At 37.6% G+C, this 9,678-nt stretch overlaps 1 pseudogene; it reads left to right on the top strand.

The window, feature by feature from the left end:
- Positions 1-6,781: 6,781 nt before the first annotated feature.
- Positions 6,782-9,365, top strand: LOC125106993 (60S ribosomal protein L4-like; annotated as a pseudogene).
- Positions 9,366-9,678: the final 313 nt, after the last annotated feature.

The raw sequence follows: 9,678 nt of genomic DNA, 5'->3' as shown, positions 1-9,678 counted from the left end.
GGTAAATTATTGGCCCAGTTTCTTGCTTCTTGTAATATCCATGCCTTGTGGTATTTTATTTTTTAGGTTGAAGAAAACGTTTTACTAGATAATAGTAATATCATTTTTATACCAATGCAGTCATAAAATATAATTTTTATATAGAGGAAGGGTCCTGGAAAGGGAAAAATGCTTAGGTCCTACAAACTTCAGTACTCTGCCCTGTCATAAGGTGGACCTGTGGGCTTAGGTGGCCATGCTAGATGTGTGCATATGGGGCATAGGTGTGGTTGCTCAGACTCCATTGTCCCCTTCCACCTCCTGGACTATCCTTGGGACTTATTTCAACTGTGTTAATGTGCCTGTTCTTAATTGCAGCCTTTGCAGTCACTTAGAATTTAATGCCAAACGCTGTATGCTTTTCTGGGTAGCAAACCCAAGCTTCTTATCAGATTCTTAGAGGAGTCTGGAAAAATGTAGCACTCCTGTTCAGAGTTGCTATGTTGAAGCAAAAAGCGTCATGATGATGTAAGCAGTACTTAAGGTGGTGTGAGAGGACTCAGAGGGCCACTGTGATGACCCTAGAGGTCTCATGCTACTGTGAATTGGTACCATGATGACATAGCTGGACTGTGATAACAAAAGGTGCATGATGACTTGGAAGACAGAACACATGGCTTGCGTTCCAGTTTCCCTGCTGGACACAGATGGAATTTGGATACAGCTGAGAACTCTCAGGACTTGGGCTCAGGGTTCCCCAGGGTCTAATCTACTGATTTCTCTTTTGTGCTGAGATGCTCCCTCCCCCAAAGGAGGTTTGAAAAACTAGCTGTGTGCCCACACACTGAGGTTCACAGCTAAATAAATGTATTGTCACTAAGTTTAAAATATTTACAAAGAAGGAAATTTCCCATTATTGTCAAAATTGATTTTGTGTGTGCAACATAAAATTGACCATTTTGAGGTGTATGGTTTGATGGCATTAAGTACATTGTCACCCCTCACCACCCTGTATCTTTAGAACTGCTGTTTGCTATTTGACCTTGCAGTACCTTCCAATGGAAATGCACCTCACCTCTAGACTTTGGGCCTGGACATGTGATTTTCTTTGAGTAATAGAAAGTGGGCAGAAGTGATAATGTGCCAGTTCCTTTTAGGACTTCAAGAAACATCATCTATTTGTTTGTACTTTTGCATCTCTGCTGTGTATCTGAGGAAAACATTCTTGGGGAGAATGAATGATTTGTGAGGCTGATTCAGATCTGACCTTCAGTTTACAGCTGTCCAGTCGAGCCCCGCCTAAATTAGTTGAACCCCAAATAACTCACTGATGAACGGCCAAAACGCTTTATGTTATATAGCACAGAGAGTTTTGTGGTGGTTCATTAATACAGCAATTAAAGACTTATACAGGCCTAAACTTGATTTGTTTTAGGAGGAGAGATTAGAATAAAGATCATGCTCTCCTTCTTGAAACATTATCCTTGAGTTCTGTGACATCATACTCTTGTATATTGTTCTACTTCTTTGGCTGTTAATTCTGTCTTCTTTCTGCCTCTTAGTGTTACAGTTCTACAGTCATTAATTTTCATCTTTTAGAGTAACCTAGCATTCATGAAGCAAGCTCCATTTGGTCATGTTCTATTGTCTGTTACAAAAATTGGATTCATTAAAGAATATATTTTGTTTAGGATTTTTGCCTTTATGTTCCTAAGAGATATTGATCTTATCATTTTCCTTTCTTGTAATGTGCTAATACTATTTAGAGTCAGCATTAAGCTCATCTTAGAAAATGAATTGGAAACTTTTCTCTATTTTCTGTAGTGGCTTGTGTAAAAGTGGTTTTATTTCTTCCTGAAAGATTTGAAAGAGTTTGCCAGTGAAGCCAACTGGTCCCAGACTTTCTTTTGTGGGAAAGGTTCCCTTTTGGGGAAGGTTTTGGAAAAGGTTCAGACCTATATTTATTCTTGTGTCAGAAATAATACTTTGCATTTCTCACTTTTATCAAAAATATCAAATTTGTTGTTATATATTTGTTCAAAATCTTTTATCTATTTTATGACTAAAAGTCTCTAGTGATGTTACATTTTTATCCTGAAATTGTCAATCCGTATTTTCTCTATTACTTTTTGATTAGTTTTGCTAGGGATCAGGCTCATCAGTTTCCCTATTCATTTCAGAGAAATTTTTTGATCTGTTAAGTTTTTCTACTATACATCTGCATTCTATTTCATTGATTTCTGTTTTGTGATTATTTTCTCTCTTCTAGTTTCTTTGTCTTAAATTTGCTATTCCTTCCTAACTTCTTGAAAGTTTAAGTAACTTATTTTCAAATCTTCTTCTGGTGTCCTGAAAAGGAATTTTGTTTTGTTTCTGATCATTGTGGAAGGAGCCTTCCATTGCCATTATCTGCCACCTTCCCTCACAGAATGGGAAGTTCTTCCTTTTTTAATTTCTATCCCAGTGAAGGGAAACACTCTTTACCTAGTTGTAAAACTCTAGATACCTTAAGAATCCTTGAAACACTTACCTTTTTTTTTCTCCTCTGCCTGTCTCCATAACACATCAATTATCAAAGCTAGTAGCTTCTAACTTCTAAATACATCATCAATCCATTCACTTCTATTTCTCCTCCTAAATATGCCTCATAGCCATTCACTTCTCTTTAATTTTATTTTACCAAAACTATTGCAATCAATTTGATTCTGTTTTCTCCACTTCCATTTCTTGACTATATTTTATCCCTTTTAGATAAAATCTGCCCAGGTTTGTTTATTTCAAAACAACCATTTATTTAACTTATTTCAAAAACAAATGACTCATCAGATTCTACTTTCTTTTAATATATTAAAAAATAACAAAATCAAAACCTCATTTATATGCTCTAAGGTTCCTGCATGATTTTGCTTTTTCCTTCACTACCAGTGTCTTCTTCTGCCATGCTTTCATTCGTTGTCTGTGTTTCAGACAGAAGAGGCTTGAGGCTTCTCACTCTTCCAGCACGCCACCATTCTATTTCCCAAATCTGGCGCTTCCTGTATCAGTGTGTTCCTCCTCTCACTCTTGTGAAGGACTCAACTGAAAAAAAATCACTTTGTAAAGAAAGCCTTTTTTGACTCCTCAGACTTGGAGCAGATACCCCAAAATATGTTGTCACACCCCGAATTTTGTGTTTCTTCTGCATAAGACTTTACAAGTTATAAATAGAGACTTGATTTTGATTTTTTGTGCTATGTCTAGAATGTGCATTCTATGAGAAGAGCAATTATATTTGAATTGTTATTCATTTGCTGTTGCATATCCAGTTTTCAGGCAGAACTTTGAACATGGTAGTATCTAATAAATATCAAAGTCTTTAGATTAATGGACCCATCAGAAGTTGCCTGCTCTGAGGGACAAAAGATTTGAAAGGGAGATAAATAAAGAGAGATGATTCCAGTTATGAAAGATTTAGGAGGGGACATTCTTTGTCCGTATATCATCATTGTGGTATATATAATAACTGAATAAGTAGTAATAATAGTATATAATTATAACAAAAAATAATACCCTGATACTGGCATTTATTGAATACTCATGATATGTCGGGCACTGGTTTAAGTATATTACTACTATCTCATTTGATTCTTACAGTGACCCTACAAGATACTGTCCCAATTTTACAAATGAGAAAACTGAGACAGAGAGTATCTTTCCTAAGGCTACATAACTAGTAATTGGTAGAGTTGGCATTTAAATTCCAGGTATCTTTTTTCAGAGCCATACTATTAATCCCTATATTATACACCCTTAAAGCATGTCTCCCCTAGCGTCACAAGTAGGAGTTCAAAGAGAGGGCAATTTATGATATGTTTTTTTTCTTTTCCTTTTTTGTGTTCATTAAATCCTATAAAATGGCATTCTCCATGATTATACTTTAGTGTCTGATGTTTAAAAATACTTTATTCTGTAAAAAGTATCCAGTGGGAAAGGAAGAATTGAAAAATATTTTGGCTTAGCCCAAAAGACATTCTGAAAGAACCAGCAGTCTTATTGCAAGTGTGGTAAACAACAAAGGAACATTTTAAACTTTATCTGAAAGGATATCTGGGCTTCAGACATGCCTGGATCCATGGATTCAGATGATGTCATTAGGACTCAGTCTGCTCTTTGTGTTTTAATGAAAACTCTTCTATATGGTAGCAAGATGGCATCTTAAAGGATTGGGTTTATAGCTTACTACCTTAACAGTCAAAAGGAACGTGTAACCAGTTCTTCTCCAACCCAATGATTCGACTAAAAGTCCTCTCTCAGGTTCTTATTGCTCTTATTTGGGTCACCTCTCCATCTGTGGTCAATCACTATGTTTAGGATAATAAGTTAGTTTTATCATATACATCTGAGTATACATCCTTCATAGATGAGACACATCTGTCATAGATGGGAACAGTCCATAGCTTCAAACACCAAATTCAGAAGGATATCAGAAGTTCTTCTAGACTGAGGGTGAATGTATAATAAAGCAAACAGAAACTGCAGATGACAACTATAGATAGTGAGAAAAAGAAATTAGACAAGCACTTCAAATTTAAGTAACAATGGCAGTGTATCATTTATGAGCTTAGAACTTGTGGTCATTAAGAGAGTGAAAGTAACTGTCCCACGTTGCAATTTAACACAGGGCATTGATACTCTTGGAATCTAAACTAGTTTTCAACAGATACAGTTATCTCCACTGATCTCTTCCTGTGATCTCTTCCTGAAAATTCCAGTGATCTCCTCCTAGAATTTTCCAGTGATCTCTTCCTGAATTCCAGTGATCTCTTCCTGAAAATCAGATGTCCTGTATGGAAACACTAACCAAGAACCTATTTCTCGTTATTTTTAAGTGGAAAAAATAATGCAATTCATAAAAGCCCACACCTCAACAAATTTTCTGAAATATAACTAAAATATAGAGAAATGCTTATAAGTAACATATTATCATATTAGAATGTAACAAGTGTAAAACATGATGTTCTGACCACCAATAATTACAGTTTATAATTAAAGATTCTTTTTACAAGACATACATAATGCTTATTCCCTTCATTAGAACTTCTTTCAAAATCTCCTCTCCTGATTCTGATAGTATAATACTTCTATTTGGAGTGTAATTCAAGATTTGTTTATGTTTTGTTTTGTTTTAATACTGTGTTGAGTTTTGGGGATGTAAATTTATAATTTTTCCCCAATATAAACATTGACTGAAGATGTCATTTTCAGAGGTTTATACCTTCTATGAAACTTGATTTTACTTTAAATGTATATATGTCAATTTTTTGTATCTCTATATTATAATGTTTTGACATTTTTAAAAATTTTTCTGGCTACAGAGAGATTGTCTCTCGCAAGATAGCTAATTACCAACAAAAATAATAACTTGCCTCTGAGCATGCTTTTCATATATAAATGAACCAGTCCCGAGTTTGTACCCCTCAAGTACTTCCTTATTTAGTTCTCCTACACCAAGCCAAAACTTCTCCTGCCCTAAGTTATCCCAGAGTCAGGTATGTATGAGGTGACTAAAGACCACTCCTGTAGACTAAAACCTGCCAAAATTCTTCAAACTAGCCAATCCTAAACTGTTGGCTTGGTCTTCTTTTCCTTTGGAAAAGCCAGTGAAGACTATGACCTAAGCTTTCCCCCTCGCTTCTGTCTTCTGGCTCATGACCACCCTGGTGATTTTTCCTGTGACCCTGTGTGGCATATGGTGACCCTCTTTCTGGAGCCTGTAAGCATAATAAACTTTTTCCTACCAAGCCTCATTCTCATTTCCTCCTATGGCTTCACTGTCATCCCATATCCAACATGTACATTTTAAAAACATCTGTAGAATACCCAAGGGGCATTTTGCTAAGGAAATGTTAACTGGAGGGATTTCTGCAGGGTTCTTGTAGTATGCATGCTTTGGAAATTTGTGAAGAGCCCATTATAGGAAAGAGACATGACAATGTAGAATAATGGCTGGATATTTGCTATAGCTACTTAAAGCTTGGAATAATGCTTGGCAAAAACAATAACAAAATATGTATGCTCAAATACTCAAGCTTCAAAGTAAATAGAAATGCAGGATGATTTCTCTTTTTTTATAAGTCTCCTAAATAATATTTACTACTTTAAAAATGATCAGCCCTTGCCTGAGTCAAAATGTTAGAGTAAACAATGTAAATAATCAGGAAAAGCAATTCTGTGCTATCCCCAAGCATATCATATTAAGATAAGGTAAAAGTTAGTAAGAAAGTGTTACCAAAAACTACTAAAAAATTCTTTCTGAATTTATGAGCAATTGCAATTCTGCAATCCTTAGGTGAGGAAAAGTATTCATAGCCTGGCAAGCCTGTCAGAGGGTAGCCACGAGAACAGTAGTGAAATGTTCAGATGGGAGTTAGTATCTGTGTAAGAAAGGAAAAACAACACTTTAAGCTACTTTGAGAATAAAATAAACAATTTTGTAATGATAAGTCTTTTTTTCACCTCAAGTGTCTCTCACTAAGGAAAGAGAAACACTTCTAAGTTCTAACAGAAAGCATGAGAGGAAAATAATTACTTTATTAGTATGCTGTGGAGGAAAGAGGAAGAGTTTTATTGTCACACAAACCTGTAGTCTCTCAATTTCCAGGGATACAGCAAAGACATTTTTAGTGAGATGATGATGGGAATGTCCTAAGTTCTGTAAGACTTGGTCTCTTCATTGGTAAAATTATACAATATCTCAGATGCCACTTTTCCTATAGGAGCTTCTAGGTTGAGAGGAGTGTGGCCCTCTCCTCTCCCCATGATAATGTTTGCTCATTCATTGATGTCTGTGTACTCTGAAAAGAGTGGAATCATCTGGCAAAAATATTACTTTGTCTGCTGTGTTCAAGGCTCCCATTCAACCTGATACCATGAACTTTGTTCACACCAACTTACCATATGCTGTCAGTGAATTAGCAGGTCATCAAATCACTGCTGAGTCTTAGGGTACGGGCAGAGCTGTGGCTCAAATTCCCAGAGCTCAAGGCAGTGGGATCCACTGTTCTGGCCAGGGTACTTTTGGAAATATGTGTCATGGGGGGCACATGTTTGCACCAACCCAAACCTGGCACTGTTGGCCTCGCAGAGTGAACACAATATAGAAGCGATATGCCATCTGCTCTGCCCTGGCTGCTTCAGCCTTACTAGTGCTGGTCATGTCTAAAGGTTATCATATTGAGGAAGTTCGGAATATTCTTTGGTGACTGAAGGTAAAGTTGAAGACTACAAGAAGTCCAAAGAGGCTGTTTTGCTTCTTAAGAAACTTAAAGCATGGGATGATATCAAAAAGGTCTATGCCTCTCAGCAAATGAGAGCTGGCAAGGGCATAATGAGAAACTGTTGTCGTATCCAGTGCAGGGGATCCTGCATCATCTACTGTGAAGATAGCAGTATCATCAAGGCCTTCAGAAATATCCCTGGAATTACTTTACTTAATGTAAGCAAACTGAACGTTTTGAAACTTGCTCCTGGTGGGCATGTGGGATGTTTCTGCATTTGGACTGAAAGTGCCTTCTGCAAGTTAGATGATCTGTATGGCACTTGGCATAAGGTTGCCTCCCTCAAGAGTCACTACAACCTTCCCATGCATAAAATACTTGATACAGACCTTAGCAGAATCTTGGAAAAGTCCAGAGATCCAAAGAGCCCTCTGAGCACCATGCAAGAAGAGTCATCGCAGGGTCCTGAAGAAGAATCCATTGAAGAACCTGAGAATCATGCCGAAGCTAAACCTGTATCAAAGACCTTGTGCCCGAATACCATTCTTTGCCAGGCCAAGAATCACAAACTCTGGATGGATAAGGCAGCAGAAGCCATAGAGGCCAAATCAGATGAGAAGGGGGTTCTAGACAAGAAGCCTGTAGTAGGGAAGAAAGGAAAGAAGGCTGTTTTGGTGTGAAGAAGCAGAAGAAACCTGTGGTGGGGGAAAAGGCTGCAGCTAACAGAATCCAGCAGCTGACAAGAAGCCTGCAAAAAAGAAACCCAGTGAAGAAGCCTGGTGCCTAAAAACTTAAATTTATTCTATAAAAGTCAAATCATTTTGGACAGCTAATTTTTTTTGAGGTTATGCAATACGGTTTTCTTGAGTTCCTTAAGGGCCTTTAGCTGCTCTGTGTTCTTTTTTTCCCCCATTTAATTTAACATATAATGAATATTTGTTTCAGGGGTACAGGCCTTTTATTCATCAGTCTTATACAATTCACAACACTCACCATAGCACATACCCTTCGCAATGTCCATCACCCAGCCACCCCATCCCTCCCACCCCCCCTCTACTCCAGCAATCCTCAGCTTATTTCCTGAAATTAAGAGTCTCTTATGTTCTGTCTCCCTCTCTGGTTTTGTCCTGTTTCATTTTTTCCTTTTTCCCCCATGATCTTCTGCCTTACTTCTAAACTGTTTTCCAGAGTGGTTGCACCAACTGGCACTCCCACCAACAGTGTAGTAGGGTTCCCCTTTCTCTGCATCCTTGCCAACATCTATTGTTTCCTGACTAGTTAAATTTAGCCTTTCTGACTGGTGTGAGGTAGTATCTCATTGTGGTTTTGATTTGTATTTCTCTGATACTGAGTGATATTGAGCACTTTTTCATGTGTCTCTTGGCCATTTGGATGTCTTCTTGGCAGAAATGTCTGTTCATATCTCCTGCCCATTTCTTTTTTTTTTTTTTTAGATTTTATTTATTTATTTGACAGAGAGAAATCACAAGTAGGCAGAGAGGCAGGCAGAGAGAGAGGAGGAAGCAGGCTCCCTGCTGAGCAGAAAGCCCGATGTGGGGCTTGAACCCAGGACCTGGGATCATGACCTGAGCCAAAGGCAGTGGCCCAACCCACTGAGCCACCCAGGCACCCCTCTCCTGCCCATTTCTTCATTGGATTATTTGTTCTCTAGGTGTTGAGTTTGGTAAGTTCTTTATAGATTTTGGATATTAGCCCTTTATCTGATATGTCATTTGCATATATCTTCTTCCATCCTGTCTGTTGCCTTTGGCTTTATTGACTGTTTCCTTTGCTGTGCAAAAGCTTTTTATCTGGATGAAGTCCCAATAGTTCACTTTTGCCCTTGTTTCCCTTGCCTTTGGTGATGTGTCTAGGGAGAAGTTGCTGCGGCTGAGGTCGAAGAGGTTGTTGCTGTGTTCTCCTCAAGGATTTTGATGTATTCCTGTCTCACATTTAAGGTCTTCCATCCATTTTGAGTCTATTTTTGTACGGTGTAAGGAAATGGTCCAGTTTCATTCTTCTGCGTGTGGCTGACAGTTGATTTTGAATAAGGACCTGATCAAAGCCAGTGAGGGGGAAAAAAAACCTCTCAGATACCATAGAGTTGCTGTGAATTTTAAATTAGATTAAGATAGGGAAACTTATCACTTTTATTTATTAACATCAGCCCTACCATAACTTATGTTAAAAATTAACTGTGGAACAGATTTTGTGTAGTAATCCAATAAGATAAGGAACTAAATTACAATCTACAGCCATTTTTTGAAGATTCTTCTCTTGTTCAAGGTTTTAGATTTGGTGTGTTTGTTTTTTTCTATATCCATAGAAGATAGAGGGAAAAAAATTACAAACCTTTTTTTCACTTTATAGAGAACTGAGCCTGTGCTTCGAGCATGCATCACTGTTCATGCAGAGAAACCCTCTGATGTTGTTCTGGCATGGT

This window comes from Lutra lutra, chromosome 8 (assembly GCF_902655055.1).
Source record: "Lutra lutra chromosome 8, mLutLut1.2, whole genome shotgun sequence".
Lineage (NCBI taxonomy): Eukaryota > Metazoa > Chordata > Mammalia > Carnivora > Mustelidae > Lutra > Lutra lutra.
Note: the sequence above shows the minus strand (reverse complement) of the source record. Positions and strands in the feature narration are given on the sequence as shown.